The sequence below is a fragment of the Lathyrus oleraceus genome, chromosome 6 (assembly GCF_024323335.1).
Source record: "Lathyrus oleraceus cultivar Zhongwan6 chromosome 6, CAAS_Psat_ZW6_1.0, whole genome shotgun sequence".
Classification (NCBI taxonomy): domain Eukaryota; kingdom Viridiplantae; phylum Streptophyta; class Magnoliopsida; order Fabales; family Fabaceae; genus Lathyrus; species Lathyrus oleraceus.
The window spans coordinates 73867340-73891223 of record NC_066584.1 but is presented as its reverse complement, the minus strand read 5'-3'; positions in this window follow the sequence as shown (position 1 = coordinate 73891223).

Below are 23884 nucleotides of genomic sequence, written 5' to 3'. Positions count from 1 at the left end.
CTATGTTTGGTTTTGAGCTAAGTCTTGCTGTTGACTTCATTGAGCATATTCAAATTTGCTTTGACTTCATGATTTTCATTGACTGCCTTCCACTTGTCCAATTGTGATGAAATTTTACATGCTTACCATGCTAAGTGTTAGGATTGATCATGAATTATTTGGTGATTTTTGAAAATGTTTGAGTTGACTTTTGATGCAAGTCTTGCTGTTGACTTCTATGAACCTTCATTTGCCATGCTTTGCCTTCTTTTGTTTGTGAAATGATGATGATGCATGATATGAACTTGAGACCAATTGAGTTTGCTTCTTGAATGTTTGAACTTGATTTTGATTGGATATCACTTGCTGTTTTGACTTTCTCATTTCATTTTGACCCTAGGCTTGTCCTAGTGGTCCTGTTGCTTATGTTAGAGCTTATTGTTTCAGGTTAAGCACAAATGCTTCAAAGAGAACAATCCAATTTGTTTGAGCTTGATTGTTTATCATGAGCTAACCTCTTTGTTTTGTAGGTGGCTTGACTCACATGATTTGAGTCTTGTGCTATGCACATTCATCTGATTATGTTGACTGTTAATTCTATTCTCATTTTGCTTTGACTGTTGAACTGTACTGATTTGTTTGACTATTTCAGGTACCATTTAGTTGCTTAAGTTCTTTGAACTTGCTTTGCTTTGCTATTTAGCAATTTTCTTTGAGGTAATCCCTCTTTCTTCATGTAGTCTGGAGACCCGGCCTGTTATTTGGCCGGGCAAACTGTCTGAAGTCCTCCTTAAGAGGCGATGCTTGTGTGTGTTTACATTTGTCCCAAGCAGGAAAAGTCCTTCAAGTAAGGCAATTGGTAGATCAAAGGGATAAGCAACCTATCCCCTACTATTCTGTGAGTCTTCTCCTTGCTCCCATTACATGGTTGTAGCATTGAGATCCAAGCCCAAGATCAATCGAGTCTAATATGTGGAGAGAGTTCCTACTTTCTGAACTCCCACACTTTCTGATATTCAAATGCTCTCCCTGATCAGGGATAAGAGCAATGAGGCACACCCCTCATCTCCTTTCATCTGCTTCACCTTAGCCTCTCAATGGCAAGGTTAAGAGCAACTTTTTACCCTATTCCAGTTGGCCTCAGTGCCTAACCCTCTTGTGTGAGCCTCCTTGTTTGGATATAGAGTGTGCTGTTTGTTTCTCATTGATTGATTGATTACTTCATATGCACATGTTTGCTTGTATGCTTCATGCATTTATCATCATCATTAATTGCTCATTAATGCACAATCATCTCATTTGTCTTTGTGATATTGTCATTGTTGTTTGCCCATTGAGGACAATTGTAAGTCCATTTCTTTGGCCTTTGTTCCTATGATGTGGAAGGATAGAGTGTAAGACCTCATTGGTCACTCATATCTTCTGTTGTTGCTTTGCTTGTATGTGGGGAGGCAATTATAAGTCCCTGTAAGTTGGCATTTGCTTTCCTGTGATCATAATTTGTTTTGACTGTTGGTATGTGAGGTTGCAATTATAAGTCCCTGTAAGTTGGCATTTGCTTTCCTATGATCACATGTTGCTTTGTTTGTTTGTATGTGAGGATACAACTGTAAGTCCCTGCAAGTTGGCATTTGTATTCCTAGGACCATACTGTGGAGGTTAGAGTAAGCCCAGACAGATTGGCATCTGACATCCATGTTTGCTTTTCTTTGTTTATGTGAGGATGCAATTGTAAGTCCCTGCAAGTTGGCATTTGTATTCCTAGGATCATATGTTGGATATTGGTATAAGTCCAGACAGATTGGCATCCGGTATCCAAGTTCCATTTCTGTTTTAGGAGACTGGTGTAAATCCATCTATTGGTATCCGGTATCCACCTTTTATTTCTTTGTTTGAGGAGATTAGTGTAAGACCATTGAGTGGCATCTGATATCCAGTTTTATTTTAGGAGATTGGTATAAGCCCAGTGATTGGCATCCGATATCCGCTTTTGCTGACTTTCTTGTTTGTTTGTTATTATCCATTGCTTATTCCAAAGGACACACTTGAATCATCCCCTATATGATTTCAAGAAGTGAACCTTCTAAGAAGTTTTACAATCCATCTTCATCCATTCATCCCCATTATGTCCTAAACCTTTTCACACTTTGATTTCCAACTTGACATTGATATTGTGCAAACATCTTCATGTTTTTTCAAACTAAAAACCTGGACCCCAAGTCCTTGACTTTTTTCAAACTCCATTTCATAATACTTCTTTGAATTAATCTTAATCATACTTTGACTTCATTTTCATAATCACAATCAATTAACTTCACTCATTCACTTGTTTTGGCTTAGTCCATTGTTAATCTTTTCATGCATTAGCCATAGGTTTCAATTATCATTGTGGTTGATGTAAACCTTGCCTATCCTTAGTGAGTCGACAGTAAGACTTCCGTACTGAAAACAGGGCTAACCCCTCTAGTACGTCGAAGCTATCCTCGCATGGTGGATGTTGGTTTTGGTCGAGTGTTCTCCCATTGATAATGAAAAGCCTCAGTGCTATTGTTTAAAATTGAATCCACCAACTTTTAGAAATCTTTTAGCCGAACTACGGCGTTTTGATCCTTACCTTTGATGGAAGGTACGTAGGCAGCGGGTTCATCCGTTCAAACCCAATAAAAATTGTACATTCTTTTCTCATCATCCCAATCATGTTTGCACAATACTTATGTCATAACAAATAATAACTTTGTACAACAAGTGTGAAAAGGGCTCCCTAGGAGTACCTAGGACGTAGTGGGTGCCTAACACCTTCCCATTGCGTAATTTACCCCTTACCCAGACTCTCTGATCTTTTTATTAGTTTTCTACGTGTAAAACTTCTTAGGCTTTTGTTCGCTTTTTAGCCAGTCCTTTGGATAAATAAAAGTGCGGTGGCGACTCGAAATTCATTCTATACCTTGCTTATGATTTAATCGATAGATCATATAGCGACGAATACACCGCTACAGAAAAGTGGCGACTCTGCTGGGGAAACAAACAATCCTTGGTGGTATTGCCTACTTTTCACCCTTGTTGTGCTATATTATTATTTGTTATATGACATATTTTTGTACAATTCGGGATCACTGTATTGATTGTAATGTTTGAATTGCTTGATATACAATTGTTGTTTGCTTTGGTGATCTGTGAGATGAGTTCTATACCCGAACTCGAGTGCTCTCTAGGATAGGAGAATGGCATAGTCCTGTTGACTGGTGTGGAGTATTCCTTAGCCAGTTGACTTGCGAGCCCATTCACTTGGTGGAGGTCATGTTGAACTAATAATGTCACACAAGTTATTTGTGGTTAGGCATTATTCTTTCAATCATGTGCCGCAGAAGCCAAGGACCGTAGTTTACCAAACCCATCTTGGCCTATTTTTAGGAACGTAGTGCGGAGGTCGTTCAGATGTCAGTTCTGATGCGATTGTTACGCGATACTACACTCATAAGAGTTTCTCTTGAGAATATTCTTGGAATACGAGTATTCGTTCCTCCGATAATATTCGAAAGATGGAACGATGATTATGGGAACCTCTGGTAGAACATGTCTGGCAGGTTTAAACCCTAGTACACTCCCTTTGGGTGGTTCTTAACCGAGACTCCATGCTCGTGACTCTCAACAAACCCGTGATTCGTGGTTGAGTCGTTCAAACATTGTTAATATCAATGGATCCCAGATCAGGTGTAAAACCTAAGATCCACCAAAGCGGCTGGTTGATATTAAGAATGTTAGAGCCGGTTCATGTACCGTTAATATCAATGGAACTTGGGCGTCGATAAGGTGAAAACCTAAATCCACCAAAATGGATGATTGATATTAGGGATACAATGAGCTTTCCCACGACCTTTGTTTGGTGTGCTTTGCTTGATCCTTGAGTGTGCTTGTTGCATTCATACATTCATGCATTCATCTGCACTTCATGTCATCAGAAAAAGGAAAATTTTCAAGGAACTTAAAGGGTTATTTGCAAAATTTTCAGACATGGAAAGACCAAAAAGGCATACAAAGAAGTACAGCTTCAAACAGCCCGATGTAAAAGAGTTAAGGAATCTGACATCGTATGTATTAGATCCTTTGGGTTTCAAAGCTCGCTATGGGAAGCTTCTACCTCTGCTCACCACTCAGATTGATGAAGGGTTGATGAGTACCTTGGCTCAGTTCTACGATCCGTTGCATCATTGCTTCTTATTTCCGGACTTTCAGTTGCTGCCAACTTTGGAAGAATACTCTCATCTTATTGGGATTCCGATTCTGGATCAAGTGCCGTTCAGTGGCCTAGAGAGTATTCCATCTGTTCGTGAGATTGCTAGCTTGTTGCACATAGATGAAGATCTGATTAGAGATAATCTGACTATCAAAGGCGGAATTCAGGGTTTTCCTTCCGAGTTCCTCATTGCCCAAGCTACCTTTTATGGAAAGGCCATGAGTGAGGATGCCTTTGAGGCTCTATTTGTGCTGCTCATCTATGGATTGGTGCTGTTTCCCAACTTCGACAAGTTCGTGGACATGAACGCCATTAGGATCTTCTCAGTTCTTAATCCAGTTCCGACTTTGTTGGGCGATGCGTATGTCTCCATGCACCTGAGGAATATGAAGAATGGAGGAGTTATTGTCTGCTGTTTACCCCTGCTGTACAAGTGGTTTATTTCGCACTTGCCGCAGACAGTTGCTTTCAAGGAGAACAAGGGATGTCTACGGTGGTCCCAGAGACTCATGTCTCTCACCAATGATGATATCACCTGGTATGATCGCGTGTATGATACCGTCCAGATCATCGATTATTGTGGTGAATTCCCTAATGTGCCTCTTCTTGGCACATGTGGTGGGATTACCTACAATCCTATTCTTGCACGTCGTCAGCTTGGGTTCCCCCTAAAGGATAAACCTAATAACATTCTGTTAGAAGGTGTGTTCTTCCAGGAGGGTAAAGATCCCCAAGGCCTGAAAGCCAGATTTGTCCGTGCATGGCGCAGTATCCACAAGAAGAGTAGGAACGAGTTGGGTCCAAAGAACTGCATTGCTTTGGAGCCATACACCTCTTGGGTCAGACAGAGAGCTGCCACCTACCTGATGCCATATGATCATCCGAGACCTACACTGTTGGATGTGGCTGGGCCTTCAACCCTCCCTACCCAACGTGTAGAAGAGTTGAGAGAAGAAGACCTTTCGCGTGCTTGGATCCGCGAAAGAGAGGAATTGCTGCAGCAGCTCAAGGAGAAGGATGCTATGATTGAATTTCTCGAGCACCGAGTGATCGACGATCCGAACGACACTTGGACTTCTCTGCTTCCTCAGTCATCCAAATTCTGGAAGAGGAGGTACGATCGACTTGCGAAAGAGAAAGCTGATATGGAGGCTGCCTATGAGAGAGAGATCAAGAAGTTGTGCACTTCTCGTCTTCCAGCATCCCGAGCTTCTAGGGATCCATAGGATGTCATTTACCTTTTCTCTTTGTAATGAATCAAAAACGCTGTATTTCTTTGTTTTAATATATTGAATGAAATATTTTCCATGAGCAATTAAAATGTTTAAACTATTCAAAATATTGCAAATAATACCCTAAGGGTTCCTTGAAAACAAAGCATTTGCACAAGCATTTCATGCATCATTCTTGCATAAGCAGGTACCCTTTGTTTCTGGTCTTCTGGTTCTAACCTTTGCTCTTCATTTATTTTGAAGACAAGCTGACTCACCGGTATTATACGCGGGTCAATTCAGCAAGGGTCATGGAGCAACTTGAACAAGAGAACAGAGAACTAAAGGAAGAGGTCGCCAGACTTGGCGCTTTGATGGAGCAACTCCTTGCTGCCCAGAATCAGCCTGCTCCACAGCCAGCAACTCCTGTTCAGAGGACAGTCATTTCCGAAGTCTCTACGTCAACGGTGCCAGTCAGTGCCCATCAGCCTAATGCCATGCCTCCCGGTTTTCCTTGGGGGATGCCTCCAGGCTTCATGCCTGATCTGCCAGCTCCTACATTTGCTCAAATGCCGGCATCTAGCCCGGTCCCTGTTCCCGCTCCTCCTGTCGTGCATACCATGCCTAGGGTAGACGACACCATCTATCACTCTGAGGCTTCTGAGGGCTCAGATGTTCATGAGAAGATGGATGCAATGAATGACCAATTCCTTGAGCTGAGAAAGGAATTGAGGACTCTCCGTGGTAAAGATCTCTTCGGCAAGTCTGCAGCCGAACTCTGCCTGGTTCCTGGTGTCAAGATACCGATCAAGTTCAAGGTCCCAGACTTTGAAAAATACAAGGGGAACACCTGTCCATTAGCTCACCTGGTCATGTACGCCAGGAAGATGTCAACACAGACTGATAATGATCAACTCTTGATCCATTATTTTCAAGACAGTCTGTCTGGTGCCGCGCTCAGATGGTACATGAGCCTGGACAGTGTCAACATCCGATCTTTCAACGACCTTGGCGAAGCTTTCGTCAAGCAATACAAGTACAATGTTGATATGGCGCCTGACCGAGATCAACTCAGGTCCATGTCACAGAAAGATAAGGAATCGTTCAAGGAGTACGCCCAGAGATGGCGAGAGCTGGCAGCTCAAATAACTCCACCGCTGGAAGAGAAGGAAATGACCAAGATCTTTCTGAAGACTCTTGGCTCATTTTATTATGAGCGGATGGTAGCAAGCGCTCCCTCTGATTTCACCGAGATGGTGAATATGGGGATGCGTCTTGAAGAAGGTGTCCGTGAAGGACGGTTGGCCAAAGATGATGGTTCTTCCTCTAAACGATATGGAGCGTTTAAGAGGAAAGAAGGCGAAGCGCATGCGGTGCAGTCTCAGCCAAAACATAGAAGACCCTCTGTTCAGAGGAAGCCTGCACGACATACCAGTCATCAGCACCAGGTGGCTCACGTAGCGCCTGTTTTCAAGGACAATACTACTCAACGTCAGCAATATCAACCTCAACAGTATCAGCATCAGCAGCAATATCAACAACCGCAATACCAACAACAACAATCTCGTCCACAGCAACAGGCCTACCAGCCTCGTGGGAGTACGAGTAATCAAGCAAACATGGGTTATGAAAGGAAGAAGATCAGTTTTGATCCGATTCCTATGTCGTATGCGGAGTTATATCCCTCTCTAATAGAGCGGAAGTTGGTTTCTCCGAGAGATCCTCCGGCTATACCGGTCAACCCTCAGTGGTGGTATAAGCCTGATCTGCACTGTGTCTATCACTCTGGTGCTCCGGGCCATGACATTGAAAATTGCCTCCAGCTGAAGACTAAGGTTCAAGACCTTATGAGAAGTGGAATCCTGAGTTTTGAGGACTCGAGCCCGAACGTCACCAAGAACCCATTGCCGCCGCATGGGAAATCTGTGAATATGATTCAGGAGTGCCTTGGGAAATACAAGGTTAGATACGTCAGCCACATCAGGCAGTCGTTGGTTGATTTACATAAGATGCTGTGTCAGTACAGCTATTTGGAGCATAACCACGACAAGTGCCGCGTCTGCTCAGTTAACCGCTTGGGTTGCGACCAGGTCCGCAGAGAGCTTCAGAAGATGTTGAATGAGGGTACCATTGAGATTCTCTAGAATCGCAATGTTGATGAAGCCGAACCTGAGGTGAATGTCATATCTCCAGTGTTCAAGCTGCCTGAGCCTGTTGTTATTCGTTACAATAGCAACAAGCCGAAGGCTTCCCCTTCTTTGATTATTAAGCCTGCCGGCCCTGTGCCCTATTCATCTGATCGAGCTGTGCCATTCCGGTATAATCCTGTTGCTGTCCAGGATGGGGTCGAAGTGCCTTTGCCTTCAACTTCTGTGACCACTATAGCTGATGTCAGTGGGTTGACCCGGAGTGGTCGTGTATTTTCTGCGCCTCCAAAAGCTACTGTTTCTGATTCTGTTGAGCGCCCTGTGGGGACCGCTGTGAATATCCAGAATCCGGCACTTGATGTTGCCCAACCATCCTCCTCCGTACAAAAGACTCCTGTTTCTTCAGTTGGCCCAAGTGGCATTGTTGATGAAGAATCTGATGAGATGCTGAGGCTCATCAGAAAGAGTGAGTACAACATTGTAGACCAGCTTCTACACACGCCCTCCAAGATTTCTATTCTTTCTCTACTGCTAAATTCAGAACCTCATAGGGAGTCTCTGCAGAAGGTCTTGGATCTGGCGTACGTTGATCACGACGTCACCCTGGAACAATTTGATAGTATAGTTGCAAACATTACCGCTTGCAACACTTTGAGCTTTTGTGACGCTGATCTCCCTGAGGAGGGAAGAGACCACAACATGGCTTTATATATCTCCATGAATTGCAAATCTGATGCAATGTCCAATGTGTTGGTGGACACTGGATCGTCCCTTAATGTATTGCCAAAATCCACACTCTCTCGTTTGTCATATCAAGGTCCTCCTATGAGGCAGAGTGGGGTTGTTGTGAAAGCATTTGATGGGTCGCGCAAGACCGTGATTGGGGAAGTTGATCTCCCAATCAAGATAGGACCAAGTGATTTCCAGGTTACTTTTCAAGTAATGGATATCCACCCATCATACAGCTGTCTCTTAGGCAGACCATGGATTCACGAGGCTGGCGCCGTGACATCCACCCTACACCAAAAGCTGAAGTTTGTCAAAAACAAGAAATTGGTTGTAGTAGGGGGAGAAAAGGCTCTCCTGGTTAGCCATCTGTCTTCTTTCTCGTACATTGACGCAGAGGATGAAGTTGGAACCCAGTTTCAAGCTTTATTTATTGATGAACCAATCGAGAAGAAGTCTCCTTCATTCACTTCCTACCGAGATGCGAAGCTGGCCATTGAATGTGGTGCAGTTGCTGGATTAGGGAAAGTGCTTGAACTTGAAGATAACCGATCCCGGGCTGGCATTGGCTATGGTTCTGGGGTATGCAATGAGTAAGGTTTGTTCACGAGTGGAGGATTCATCCATGCTGATCAACCTGAAGAGGAAGCTGCTGCTATCATTGAAGAAGAAGATGCAGAAGATCTGAACAATTTCATCATTCCTGGTGGTGTCTGCCACAATTGGGTCGCTGTGGATGTTCCTACGGTCATTCATAAGTCAGCGTGATTTGTTCACTTTGTTTGAAAACCCTTCTCCCATGCCAAAAGGAGAAGTGATGACATTGTTGGCAGCATTTAATACAATGATGTTTTCATTCAATTAATGCATTGTTAAACATTTGTTTTTCCATTTGTTTTCACTTTTTGCTTTTGCATGAAATCAGTGATCACAAAAAACCCTGAAAAACAATAAAACAACATTTTTCATCTGCATAAATGATTTGCTTGTTTAAAATTCAAAGGCTTTTCATTATCCATAATCATTATGCAGGGATTTCTAAACCCATTGAACATAATGATCCAACGCCATCTCCCAATCTTGAAGTCCTTGTATCTGAGGCAGAGGAAGATGATGTGAAAGGGGATTCCTGATGAGATTACCCGTCTCCTTGAGCACACAAAGAAGCTCATTCAGCTGTATCATGAGAATCAGCAAAACAGTCAAACTGGGGCATTACAAATGTAATCAATAAAAAAAAAATCAATAAAAAAAAAAAAGAAAAAAAAAAGAAAAAAGAGGGTAAAAAAGGAAAAAAATCAAAAATCAGCAAAAATTTTTCAAGATTTTTCAAAAGAAAAAAATAAAAAAATTATACCCTCAAGTCCCTAGTTGACTGATGCTGAATGGATTCAAAGTCGTTACGACCAACTGAATTTGATCGAAGAGCAGAGATTAACTGCCATGTGCCATGGTCAGTTATATCAGCAGAGAATGAAGAAAGCATTCGATAAGAAGGTCAAGCCTCGTGTGTTCCGAGAAGGTGACCTCGTGCTCAAGAAAGTTTTGTCTTTCGCGCCGGATTCCAGGGGCAAGTGGACTCCAAACTACGAGGGTCCATATGTTGTTAAGAGAGCCTTTTCAGGCGGTGCTTTGATGCTTACAACAATGGATGGGGAGGATTTCACTCGTCCTGTGAATTCAGATGCAGTCAAGAGATACTTTGCCTAAAAAAAAAAGTATATGCAAATGAAAAACAGAATAGCTCGCTAAGTTGAAAACCCGAAAGGGCGGCTTAGGCAAAAATGAGCGTCTCGGTGGAGAACCCGCAAGGGTAATTCAGGCAAAAATTAGAGACTTGAAAAAAAAAAAAAAAAAAAAAAGAATATTTGCATCCCGCTAGATTGAGTACCTCACCCTGGGGCAATCTAGGCAAAAATTAGGGATTTGGCAAGTAACTGCATCCTGACAAGACATTCTGTTCGCCAGTCGTCATTTCGTCAGAAGATTCTCGATTCGTCGTCAACTGAAGCTTCGGATACATCGAGATTCAAATTGGTAGAGAAAGGATCATTATGTTCAATGTAGCCCTCTTCCAATATATATCACTGATTTCGAATTTGTACAGATCTATGGAGTCTTGCCATTTGCAGGCTACCATTCCATCAAATCAATTTGAGCTTTTTATCCAATTATTTTCACTCTTATTTGTTTCAATTCAACAAATGTTTTGCATGTTTTAATTGATAAAATATCATTGTTTTAAACAAATAAATTTTTCAAAAAAATTGTTGTTTTAAACAAAGTGAACATTCACAAGGTTGAAAGGATACTCAAGAATATCTCAGTGCTCTCCCGAGGGTGGCATGATTTCCAACAGGTAAGACATTTGTTCATATTCCTGGTTTGGTTGTATCTTCTTTCTTCAGACCTTTGTTGGGGTTGTTCCTCAAGCAGATCTATTGTTGGGGTTGTTCCCCAGTATAGTCGCAAGCAGAGTGTTGTTGAAGACTTTGTTTTCTCCAGCAGCAGTTTTCCCAGCATGGGTGTTTTCTTGTAGAAGTTTCGGTGGTTGATGGTTTGTCATCTTGGTGCCCCGTCACTTTCTCCAGTGGGTCGTCTGCCCCAGAGTTTATTTGTCTCCTCAACACAGTCATGAGTAGAGCTGTTATTGATATCCCCATCGGATTTGTGAGTAGAGTTGTTATCACTCTTCCCAGTGAAGTTGCTAGCGGATTTGTCTGTTTCCTCAGCACGATCGCTTTCTTTTTGAAGACTCGGTAAGTCAGTGGTTTGATACCCGGTACTTTACCTTCTCCCCGGCGAAGTCGTCCGCGGATTTGCTGCTATCCCTCCATCAGAGTTTTTCTCTTCAGCAGAGCAGGATTTATTTTCCTATGCAGTGGTTGATCGGGTTGACGTCCCAGTATTTGCATCCATCTTTTCCTCAGCATAGTCTGCAGAATGCTTGTTGTGGCGGTCTCGCCTGTTGAATACTCCTTCAATCCCCAATATGGTCGGATGATGGCTCTAGCCTCCAGAGAACGGATTGATTTCCTGACTGTTTGTGATCCCCAGTAGAGTGGCTTATATTGCAGAATCTACTTGTTGTGATCAGTTTGCTATGTATATTCTTCCCAAGTGGAGTGGTTCGTTGCAGAATCTACTTGTTTGATCTGTCCTCCCTCAGTGGTTTGTTCCCCAAGAGAGTAGCCGACAGTTTTCCCAATAGAGTTGCTTATGCAGTTAGATTCTATTTGGATGATATCATTCTCCCTCAATGGGTTGTTCCCCAGCGGAGTTATGTGGATTTGCTTCTACAGCAGTCTGTGCTTGTGCTTATGCACTTTTTGTTTCTCAGTTGATACTGGGATCCCCTGCAGATATACTTTGGGATTTCTCTTATTCCCCTACAGATTCGTCTTGGTGGCTGTTTTGCCTGTTGTGACTTTCTGTACCCTGATTGGGTTGTTTCCTGATATCTATGATCCTCTGCTTCTTCAGCAGTACCCGAAGATCTTTGCTTGACAGCATATAGATCTCCGCAGATTGGCTTTCCAGCTGGTTTTTCCCCTGGAAGTATAATACCGGACGTTTTGTTCCTGAACCTGTTTGTGTTAGAATTGTCTGTTTTGTCAGCATTCATCAAACATAAATCACGCATATTCATGCATATTCATAAACATTCAGATATTCATGTTGCATTTCTCGCCATATATCTTTTGTTTGTCGTGTCTCCTGCTATGGTGATATAGATCTCTTTATAGATCTCCCCAAGCAGATGTCGGGTGTTATAAATCTCTCCATATAGAGTCAGCCCCATAAGCAGAAAATGTTGTCTTTCCTTCTGCAGTTCCCCACCGAGAGATATCCTCGTGGATGACGGTTTCTTCCGCTTCCTCCCAACACATATATTGGGATGGATTTTCCTATTTGAGTTACATCCTCATTAGGACGTGTCTTGATTCAGTCTGTCTTTTCGGATTATTCCCGAATTGGCTATTCGTCAAATGTCTTGTGCTTCCGAGTGGGTTGTTCCCCAGCGGAATGTTTTCGGGCCTCTACCCTCATACCGGTAGTTATAAGTCCTATTTCTCCTGGCTTTCTTGACAGAATTTGTGGTTATACACCTTTTATTCTCCAGCCAGAGTTTTGGTTTTCTACCCTCATACCGGTAGTTGTATATCCTTTTTTTTCCTGCTCTCCAGCAGTTTGTGGTTTGTTATAACCCTATTTTGGTTTCCCGTGCGGATTTGTGATTTGTTCTATCCCCACGTGGAGTTGTTGGTCTTCTACCCCGTATTCGGTAGATGTAAACCCTAATTTTGTGGTTATCTCCACCATCTTTTGGCCCTCTGCCTACAAACCAGCAGTCGTAAGTCCTATCTTTGCGGTTTTTCTACCTACAAACCGGTAGTTATAAACCCTGTTCTCTCCTTGCAGAGTTAACTTTGTTGTTCATCCCAACCGATGACAATTTCCCTTGTGGGTATCTTCATCTAGTTCTTGATGTTGATTTTCCTTTGTTTGGATAAGTTGCTCAGATCAGCACTTATATCCCTAGCAATTCTTTTGTGGATAATTGCCGTATGCTAGCAATTTTATCCCCAGCGGGTCCTTTCACCTTGTGTCAGTGATTGTGTTCCCCGGATCATTGATTCTCATCAGTGAATCCTCAGCAGATTGTCTTTCATTTACCCTTTTGTTGGTAATGTCTGTTGCTCCTTTTGATTGGTCATCATTATATACCTAGTTTGGTATCCCGATGCCTTTCTTTCCGGTTGATTTATCCTTTATTAACCCAGTAACCGGTTGTGGATAATCTTCCATGCGAGTATATTATTCACGGTCTGCCGGTAATGGATATTATATCTCATGCACTCTTTGGGTTTGTGTCCCAAGTTGAGTAAGATTCGTTTTCCCGTTGTGGAGTCGAATGCCCATCCTGTAAGTCGATTTGCTTTTTCAAGCCCTTCTTTCGGATGATGAGTGTTTTGGAAGTGAAATCCAATTCACGTTTCGGTAGATCATCTATTATATACCCAATAACCGGTATCTCTGGTGTTTCTTCCATGCGAGTATATTATTCACGGTCTGCCGGTAATGAATAATATGTCTCATGCGCTCTTTAGTTGGAATCCTTTGTTGATTTTCCCAGCTGAGCAAGATTCGTATTCTTTGTAGAATCGAATATCCATCCTTTAACCAATTTGTGTTTTGGATGATGAGTGTTTTGGAAGTGAAATCCAATTCACGTTTCGGTAGATCACCTATTATATACCCAGTAACCGGTATCCCTGGTGTTTCTTACCATGCGAGTGTATTATTCACGGTCTGCCGGTAATGAATAATATGTCTCATGCACTCTTTGGGTTTGTGTCCCCAGTTGAGTAAGATTCGTTTTCCCGTTGAGGATTCGAATGCCCATCCTGTAAGTCGATTTGCTTTTTCAAGCCCTCCTTCAGGATGATGAGTGTTTTGGAAGTGAAAACCAATTCACGTCTTCGGATTTTATCCTACAAACAACCCAGTAACCGGTTCAGGATAATTTTCCTTTCGAGTATATTATTCACGGTCTGCCGATAATGAATAATATGTCTCATGCGCTCTTTGGTCGGAGTCCTTTGTTGATCTTCCCCAGTCGAGTTTGATTCGTATTCTTTGTAGAATCGAATATCCATCCTTTAACCAATTTGTGTTTTGGATGATGAGTGTTTTGGAACACACACCAATTCACGTTTTTTCGGTCATCCTATAAACAAGTCTGCTGTTCTAGCTTTCTTCAGGGTGATGAGTGTTTTGGAACACACACCAATTCACGTTTTTTCGGTCATCCTATAAACAAGTCTGCTGTTCTAGCTTTCTTCAGGGTGATGAGTGTTTTGGAACACACACCAATTCACGTTTTTTCGGCCATCCTATAAACAAGTCTGCTGTTCTAGCTTTCTTCAGGGTGATGAGTGTTTTGGAACACACACCAATTCACGTTTTTTCGTCCATCCTATAAACAAGTCTGCTGTTCTAGCTTTCTTCAGGGTGATGAGTGTTTTGGAACACAAACCAATTCACGATTTCGGATCTTATCCTACAAACAACCTACAACCCGGTTCAGGATAATTTTCCATGCGAGTATATTATCTACGTTTTGACGGCTATAGATAATATATCTCATGCACTCTCTTGTCGAACACTTTGTTTGTTTCCCCAACTGAGTAAGATTTGCATTCTTTACAGAATCAAATATCCATCCTATAAACAAGTCTGCTGTTCTAGCTTTCTTCAGGATGATGAGTGTTTTGGAACACACACCAATTCACGTCTTTGGTCGGTCACCTTTTACATACCTACAACCCGGTATCCTTGGTGTTCCTTCCTGAGTTTGTTACCCTTATACCGGTAACATCTCATTTGTTTGGTGCTTCCTCAGTGAAGTTTTCCTTTTGCTTCTCCCCCAGGAGTCAGCTTATGTCTCTCCAATGGATTTATTTTCCTTTGGAATTTTTTCCTTTCCCCAGTGTGAGTCCTTCACTCCCCAGTGAGTTCTCCAGTCTGTTTTTTGTTATTCCCTAATCAGAGTCGTGTCTTGTTCACGCTGTGTCAGTTTTGTTTATCCCCAACTAGAGTCTTGTTAGAGTCTCTGTGCCTGGTGAGTGTACTACTCCGATGGATCGTCTTTTCTTCTGTGTGAATCATATTCCCCACAGAATTTTTGTCTTTTGCATGCATACATTTGCATCATGAGGTCTCTTAGGGACCAAAATTTGTCTCATTATTGTTATTTAAGCCCATTCTACCGCGTCGAGATGAAGATTTCTAAACTTCACTTCTCCGGCTAGAATGACCTTAAATAGGGGCATCTGTAAGACCCCAATTTTGGCCCTAAGATCCCTCATGGCCCATAGCATATCATATCATGGCCTCAAGGATCATTGCATGCCCTAGCTTCCCTCCTAGTGGGTGGGTTGCCTTGTGAGTGTGGTTCTTGATCACCAAGCATGTTTTGCATTTGTATATCTTTGCTTTTTCATATGTTTACTAACCAAAAAGTACAAAAATATTGTCATCTAACCATGTTACTTGCAGCTGAAGCAATCATCAGTCAATTAGGTCAAAATCAGTCAAAGTCAGTCATTGCAGTGGATGATGGCCATTCTTGCAGAATTTGGGCACCATGATCAATAATCAAGAGTTCATATGACTTAGGACATCATTTGGAGTCAAGTTCTCAAGGAATTAGGGTTTGGAATTCACCAGAAGTGGTTCAGTCATGCAAAACCCTAGAAAAGTCAACAGGAAGTCAAACTTGGTCAACTGTGGATTTAATCAGTGATTTGATGGATGGAATTGATTTGAAGGAGCTCATTCATGTACATACAAGCCTCATATATCATGCCAAACCTCATCATGGAAGAATTTGGAGCAAAATCAGAAATTTCCCAAAATAGAAAGTGGACCTGTAATTTTAACTGCCAAAAATGGAAACTTCTTGATCCTCAACTTACATCATGATACAAGCTTCAGATGAATTTTTGCCCAACATGAAAGTTGAATATCTTGTTCTCCCATTTTCAAAAAGTCCAAGAACTCTCAAATCCCATGTATGGTTGGCAAGATATGATCAATTCATTTTCACAAAATCATGAACTTCAAAGGGCCATATCTCATGAACCACAAGGCCAATTTTAGTGGGGTTTTTTCCTACAAGCTCCATTTGTTCCCCTCTTTCCAAAAATTCATTCATCCTTTACCAAAACCTCACCATGCAAAATGCCATTTTTGGACTTGACTTTATTAATTTCAAGTATGTGCAAAAAGTGATTTTTTGATTTAGACATTTTCAGCACATTTGGCCATTTGGGACTTGTTTATAATGTTGTTTAAGACTTGTTTGAGGCCCAAACTCGGCCAGAACCATACACCCCATATGCATATTGGAAAATTAGCAAATTGGCATTTAGCTTCATTTAAGTTAATCTTTGTTAGCACATCATTAACTAAGCTTAAACAGAAGTATAAAGAGTTATTTTCTGGCCATTCAACCCTAGGAGCAGCCCCTAACAGAACAAAAAACCTTCATTCTCTCTCAACTTGCATTTTCACGATTTGCATTTTTCTGCACAAAATCTCCAAACAACTCGAACAATCCTTCATTGTCCCATCATCTAACCACCATTGAGAGTTGTTTCTAAGCATAAAATACCAACTGGAATAGCATTTCAAGTTCTGTTTCTCCATGAACCCAACAATGGCAGATGTGGTTTTAGGCTGGAATCAACATAGTTAAGCTCAAGGTCTTCGAGCATCCATCATTTCCAACCACAAGGAGCACCTGTTTCAAGCCAAAGCACTCAAACATCACTGTTTTCTCAAGTTTCTTCATAACCAAGTAAATTTTCGAATCTCATATTTCATTAAACTATGCCATGCTTCTTGTAGATCTTTGTTTGCTGGTTGCATTAAGCTTAAAATCGTGCGTTTTGGTTGCTTGTGCTGAGAGAAATCTAAGTTTAAAGTATCATGTTCAAAATGGTTTTTGTTTGTTTCTTCTTCGATAGATGGATTTAATGGTTATGGATGTTGTAGTGACGATATATGATGTTAGATGCACTGAATGCCATGTTTAATTTCGATTTCTGGGTAAAAAAAATTCATGTTGATGTGATGAGAACGATGAAGTTACTGTAGCAGCCCTAGGGTTTTTCCAGAACCGCGTTTGACTACTTTTGTTGGCATGGTTACTGTTTTATTGAATCAACCAATCAGAATATTTCTTTCCTGGAAGCAAAGCGCAGCGTTTCACTAACTTGTCTAAATAATTACTGAAATGCCATTGTGACCAATTAAATATTTATTTCATGATTATTTGTGCAATGTTTATTTCACTTTGGTTACTCATCTTTTAAAAATCATAACTCGTGCATTTCAATTCCAAAATTCATGAAATTTTTTCCATCATATTCACATGAATGTCTATTATTTTGTCATGATTTTTGCTGAATTTTTGGTTGGCTGGATTTTTTATGGCATTAGAGTTCTTGACATGTATGCACATTTTGTACCTTTTGCCAATTCTTTTGTGAAATTGTGATGATGTATCCAATGCCCCTGAAATTTTTTGTGGTTAATCTACACTCATTCATGTTTGTTTTGATGTAGAGTTCTTGAATTTATCATATGTGGTTTGTGAGATATGAATTTTTGAAGTAGGGTGTGACAATTTGTGTCACACCAATGATATGCAATTTCATGATTTTTGTTGACATGCTTCCTGACCTCCAATTAATGTGAAATTTTGCATGAACCTTCTCTTATATGTCTAGTTCACTTGTGATTTTTCTTGGAATTAATTGTGCCATTTCCAAATTGTTTGAGATTTTCTCCCCTGTTTGACCAAAATGTTGATTTGTGTGATACATCTTACCATTTCATTTGGGAAATCCTCATACCTTATTGGATGATCATGAAATTTTACATGTGCATACTAGACATCTTGAGCTTTGCATTGGTGTTGATCCCATTCATTTCTCATCTGTTTTCATTTAGTTATGATTTTTTTGAAGTTGACACATGTTTGTTTGACTTCTTTGTGCATGCTTGAACTTGCTTTGACTTTCTGATTTTCATTGACTATCTTCCCATGATCCAAATGAGCTGAAATTTTATATGCATGCTATGTTATGGATTGTGATTGACCCTGAATTATTTGATAATTTTTGGAATTGACTATGTTTGGTTTTGAGCTAAGTCTTGCTGTTGACTTCATTGAGCATATTCAAATTTGCTTTGACTTCATGATTTTCATTGACTGCCTTCCACTTGTCCAATTGTGATGAAATTTTACATGCTTACCATGCTAAGTGTTAGGATTGATCATGAATTATTTGGTGATTTTTGAAAATGTTTGAGTTGACTTTTGATGCAAGTCTTGCTGTTGACTTCTATGAACCTTCATTTGCCATGCTTTGCCTTCTTTTGTTTGTGAAATGATGATGATGCATGATATGAACTTGAGACCAATTGAGTTTGCTTCTTGAATGTTTGAACTTGATTTTGATTGGATATCACTTGCTGTTTTGACTTTCTCATTTCATTTTGACCCTAGGCTTGTCCTAGTGGTCCTGTTGCTTATGTTAGAGCTTATTGTTTCAGGTTAAGCACAAATGCTTCAAAGAGAACAATCCAATTTGTTTGAGCTTGATTGTTTATCATGAGCTAACCTCTTTGTTTTGTAGGTGGCTTGACTCACATGATTTGAGTCTTGTGCTATGCACATTCATCTGATTATGTTGACTGTTAATTCTATTCTCATTTTGCTTTGACTGTTGAACTGTACTGATTTGTTTGACTATTTCAGGTACCATTTAGTTGCTTAAGTTCTTTGAACTTGCTTTGCTTTGCTATTTAGCAATTTGCTTTGAGGTAATCCCTCTTTCTTCATGTAGTCTGGAGACCCGGCCTGTTATTTGGCCGGGCAAACTGTCTGAAGTCCTCCTTAAGAGGCGATGCTTGTGTGTGTTTATATTTGTCCCAAGCAGGAAAAGTCCTTCAAGTAAGGCAATTGGTAGATCAAAGGGATAAGCAACCTATCCCCTACTATTCTGTGAGTCTTCTCCTTGCTCCCATTACATGGTTGTAGCATTGAGATCCAAGCCCAAGATCAATCGAGTCTAATATGTGGAGAGAGTTCCTACTTTCTGAACTCCCACACTTTCTGATATTCAAATGCTCTCCCTGATCAGGGATAAGAGCAATGAGGCACACCCCTCATCTCCTTTCATCTGCTTCACCTTAGCCTCTCAATGGCAAGGTTAAGAGCAACTTTTTACCCTATTCCAGTTGGCCTCAGTGCCTAACCCTCTTGTGTGAGCCTCCTTGTTTGGATATAGAGTGTGCTGTTTGTTTCTCATTGATTGATTGATTACTTCATATGCACATGTTTGCTTGTATGCTTCATGCATTTATCATCATCATTAATTGCTCATTAATGCACAATCATCTCATTTGTCTTTGTGATATTGTCATTGTTGTTTGCCCATTGAGGACAATTGTAAGTCCATTTCTTTGGCCTTTGTTCCTATGATGTGGAAGGATAGAGTGTAAGACCTCATTGGTCACTCATATCTTCTGTTGTTGCTTTGCTTGTATGTGAGGAGGAAATTATAAGTCCCTGTAAGTTGGCATTTGCTTTCCTGTGATCATAATTTGTTTTGACTGTTGGTATGTGAGGTTGCAATTATAAGTCCCTGTAAGTTGGCATTTGCTTTCCTATGATCACATGTTGCTTTGTTTGTTTGTATGTGAGGATACAACTGTAAGTCCCTGCAAGTTGGCATTTGTATTCCTAGGACCATACTATGGAGGTTAGAGTAAGCCCAGACAGATTGGCATCTGACATCCATGTTTGCTTTTCTTTGTTTATGTGAGGATGCAATTGTAAGTCCCTGCAAGTTGGCATTTGTATTCCTAGGATCATATGTTGGATATTGGTATAAGTCCAGACAGATTGGCATCCGGTATCCAAGTTCCATTTCTGTTTTAGGAGACTGGTGTAAATCCATCTATTGGTATCCGGTATCCACCTTTTATTTCTTTGTTTGAGGAGATTAGTGTAAGACCATTGAGTGGCATCTGATATCCAGTTTTATTTTAGGAGATTGGTATAAGCCCAGTGATTGGCATCCGATATCCGCTTTTGCTGACTTTCTTGTTTGTTTGTTATTATCCATTGCTTATTCCAAAGGACACACTTGAATCATCCCCTATATGATTTCAAGAAGTGAACCTTCTAAGAAGTTTTACAATCCATCTTCATCCATTCATCCCCATTATGTCCTAAACCTTTTCACACTTTGATTTCCAACTTGACATTGATATTGTGCAAACATCTTCATGTTTTTTCAAACTAAAAACCTGGACCCCAAGTCCTTGACTTTTTTCAAACTCCATTTCATAATACTTCTTTGAATTAATCTTAATCATACTTTGACTTCATTTTCATAATCACAATCAATTAACTTCACTCATTCACTTGTTTTGGCTTAGTCCATTGTTAATCTTTTCATGCATTAGCCATAGGTTTCAATTATCATTGTGGTTGATGTAAACCTTGCCTATCCTTAGTGAGTCGACAGTAAGACTTCCGTACTGAAAACAGGGCTAACCCCTCTAGTACGTCGAAGCTATCCTCGCATGGTGGATGTTGGTTTTGGTCGAGTGTTCTCCCATTGATAATGAAAAGCCTCAGTGCTATTGTTTAAAATTGAATCCACCAACTTTTGGAAATCTTTTAGCCGAACTACGGCGTTTTGATCCTTACCTTTGATGGAAGGTACGTAGGCAGCGGGTTCATCCGTTCAAACCCAATAAAAATTGTACATTCTTTTCTCATCATCCCAATCATGTTTGCACAATACTTATGTCATAACAAATAATAACTTTGTACAACAAGTGTGAAAAGGGCTCCCTAGGAGTACCTAGGACGTAGTGGGTGCCTAACACCTTCCCATTGCGTAATTTACCCCTTACCCAGACTCTCTGATCTTTTTATTAGTTTTCTACGTGTAAAACTTCTTAGGCTTTTGTTCACTTTTTAGCCAGTCCTTTGGATAAATAAAAGTGCGGTGGCGACTCGAAATTCATTGTATACCTTGCTTATGATTTAATCGATAGATCATATAGCGACGAATACACCGCTACACCCACCATAGGTGCTAATAGGGACTTTGGAGGAAGAATGTTGCACTGCCGGGGACATGAAGATGAACAACTTCAACCAACACTGCACTGAGCAACCTCATTGAGGATAAACCACAAGAGGTTCTACAGGAAAAAGATACAGTTATGCTCGAGATACGAACAAATGTCTTACCTGTTGGTAATCATACCACCCTTGGGAGAGCATTACGGGTCTCCTAAGTATCCTTCCATCAATGTGAATGTTCACTTTGTTTAAGAACAATTTTTGAAAAATTTGTTTATTTTGAAAACAATGATACTTTATCAATTAAAACATGCAAAACATTTATTGAGTTGAAACAAATAAGAGTGCAAATAATTGGATAAAAGCTCAAATCGATGTGATGGAATGGTAGTCTGCAAATGGCAGGACTCCATAGATTTGTACAAGTTTGAAACTGGTGATATATATTGGAGAGGGCTACATTGAACATAATGACCTTTCCTCTACCATTCTGAATTTTCGATGTATTCGGAGCTTCAGTCGACGACGAATCGAGAATCCCTGACGGATGACAGATGTAGAGCACAGTCTTGTCAAGATGCAGTTACTTGCCAAATCCCTAATTTTTGCCTAGATTGCCCCAGTGTGAGGTGCTCAATCTAGCGGGATGCAAATTCTTTTTTTCCAATGTCTCTAACTTTTGCCTGGATCGCCCTTTCGGGTTTTCAATCCACCGAGACGCTCCTTTTTGCCTAAGTCGCCCTTTGGGGTGTTCAACTTAGCGAGCTGTTTTGCTTTTTTTTATTTTAGGTGAAGTATTTCTCGACTGCATCTGGATTCACAGGACGCGTGAACTTCTTCATCCATTGTTGTAAGTGTCAAAACACCGCCTGAAAAGGCTCTCTTGACAACATATGTACATTCATAGCTTGGGGTTCACTTTCCCCTGGAATCGAGCACGAAAGACAAGACTTTCTTGAGCACAAGGTCACCTTCTCGGAACACACGAGGCTTGACCTTCTTAACGAATGTTTTCTTCATTCTCTGCTGATATAACTGACCATGACACATGGCAGTTAATCCTTTCTTTCGATCGGATTCACTTGGTCGTAACGACTCTGAATCCATTCAGCATCAGCCAACTTGGGACTTGAGGGTACTATTTCTCTTTTGTTTCTTTCTTTTGATTTCTTTTTCCTTGGATTTTGCACCCTCCTCTTTTTTCTTTTTCTTTTTTTTGTTTTTTCCCCTTTTTTTTTTGATGCCCCAGTTGGCTGTTCTGCTGATTCTCGAGATGCAGCTGAGTGATCTTCTTTTCTTGCTCAAGAAGTCGGGAAATCTTGTCAGGAATCCCTTCAACATCATCTTCTTCCGCTTCGAATACAGGGAATTCAAAATTGGGAGATAACGTCGGATCATTATGTTCAATGGGTTTAAGGAACATCCTGCATAAAGATTTTGAGTATAAAAGCTTTTTGGAAATCAAACAAGACAATCATTATGCAGATGAAAAGATTGCTTTTATTCTTGTTTTTAGGGTTTTTTGTGATCACCAATTTCATGTAAAAAAGCAAAAAGGGAAAACAAATGGAAAAACAAATGTTTTAACATGCTTTTATTTGAATGAAAATATCATTGCATAAAATGTTGCCAACAATGTCATCACTTCTCCTTTTGGCATGGGAGAAGGGTTTTTAAACAAAGTGATTATTCCTCTGACGTATGAACAACTGTAGGAACGCCCACAGTGACCCAATTGTGATAGATCCCACCAGGGATGACAAATGTCAGAATCTCTTGCACTAGCATCTTCTGCTTTTGAACAACCCTCTTTGTTGAAGATCTCAGAAGAAAAGCCAACGCCAGCCCGGGACTTGTTATCTTTCAAGCTTGATTAACACGGGGACCTAAGTCTTCGAAGCTCAGAATCCCTGATCTGACAAGGTCCTGCACCTTATTCTTAAACTGAAAGCAGCTTTCCACATCATGACCAGGAGCACCCGAATGATACATGCAATGCTGCTCAGGCCTATACCACCACCGAGGGTTGACGGGTACATCCGGCGGGTCTCTGGGAGTAATCAAGTTCCGCTCTATCAACGAGGGATACAGCTCTGCGTACGACATAGGGATCGGATCAAAAATGATCCTCTTCCTCTCATTATTTGTACTAGCTTGATCACCATTGGGAGGCTGGTAAGCCTACTGTTGAGGACGATGCTGCTGGTGTTGATATTGCTGAGTTGGTCTTCTCTGTTGCTGTTGGGTTGCTGGAATAGTCACAGCGGCCACTTGACGATATTGTCCTCTGTTTGCCTTTCTTCTGTGCTGCACAACATTCGTTTCACCCTCTCCCCTTCTGGGTGCCCCAGAGGAGGGCTTCTTAGAACTCGAAGAACTTGAAGAGCCAGGATCTTGTATCTTTCCTGCTTTGATAAGGCTCTCGGTCCTTTCCCCACAGACAACAACATCAGAAAAGCTACTGAACGGGCAACTCCCCATGCGATCCATGAACACACCTTGCAAGGTCCCGATGAACATGTCAATCAGCTCTCTCTCCAACATAGGAAGTTGCACTCTTGCGGCTAGCTCACGTCATCTCTGGGCATACTCTTTGAAGCTCTCCCCAGTCTTCTGACACAAGCTTTGCAGTTGGGTTCGGCTCGGCGCCATATCCATGTTGTGCTTGTATTGTCTCAGAAAGGCTTCACCCAGATCTTTCCAGCTTCTGACTGATTCCTTCTTCAGATCCATGTACCAGTCCAAAGACGCCCCAGACAAACTTTCTTGGAAAAAGTACATCCACATCTTCTCATCGTCAGTGTATGCTGAGATCTTTCTGTAGTACGCCTGCACATGGGTGCGAGGGCAAGAAGCACCGTTGTATTTGTCAAAGGTCGGCGCCTTGAATTTGTAGGGGATCCTCAAC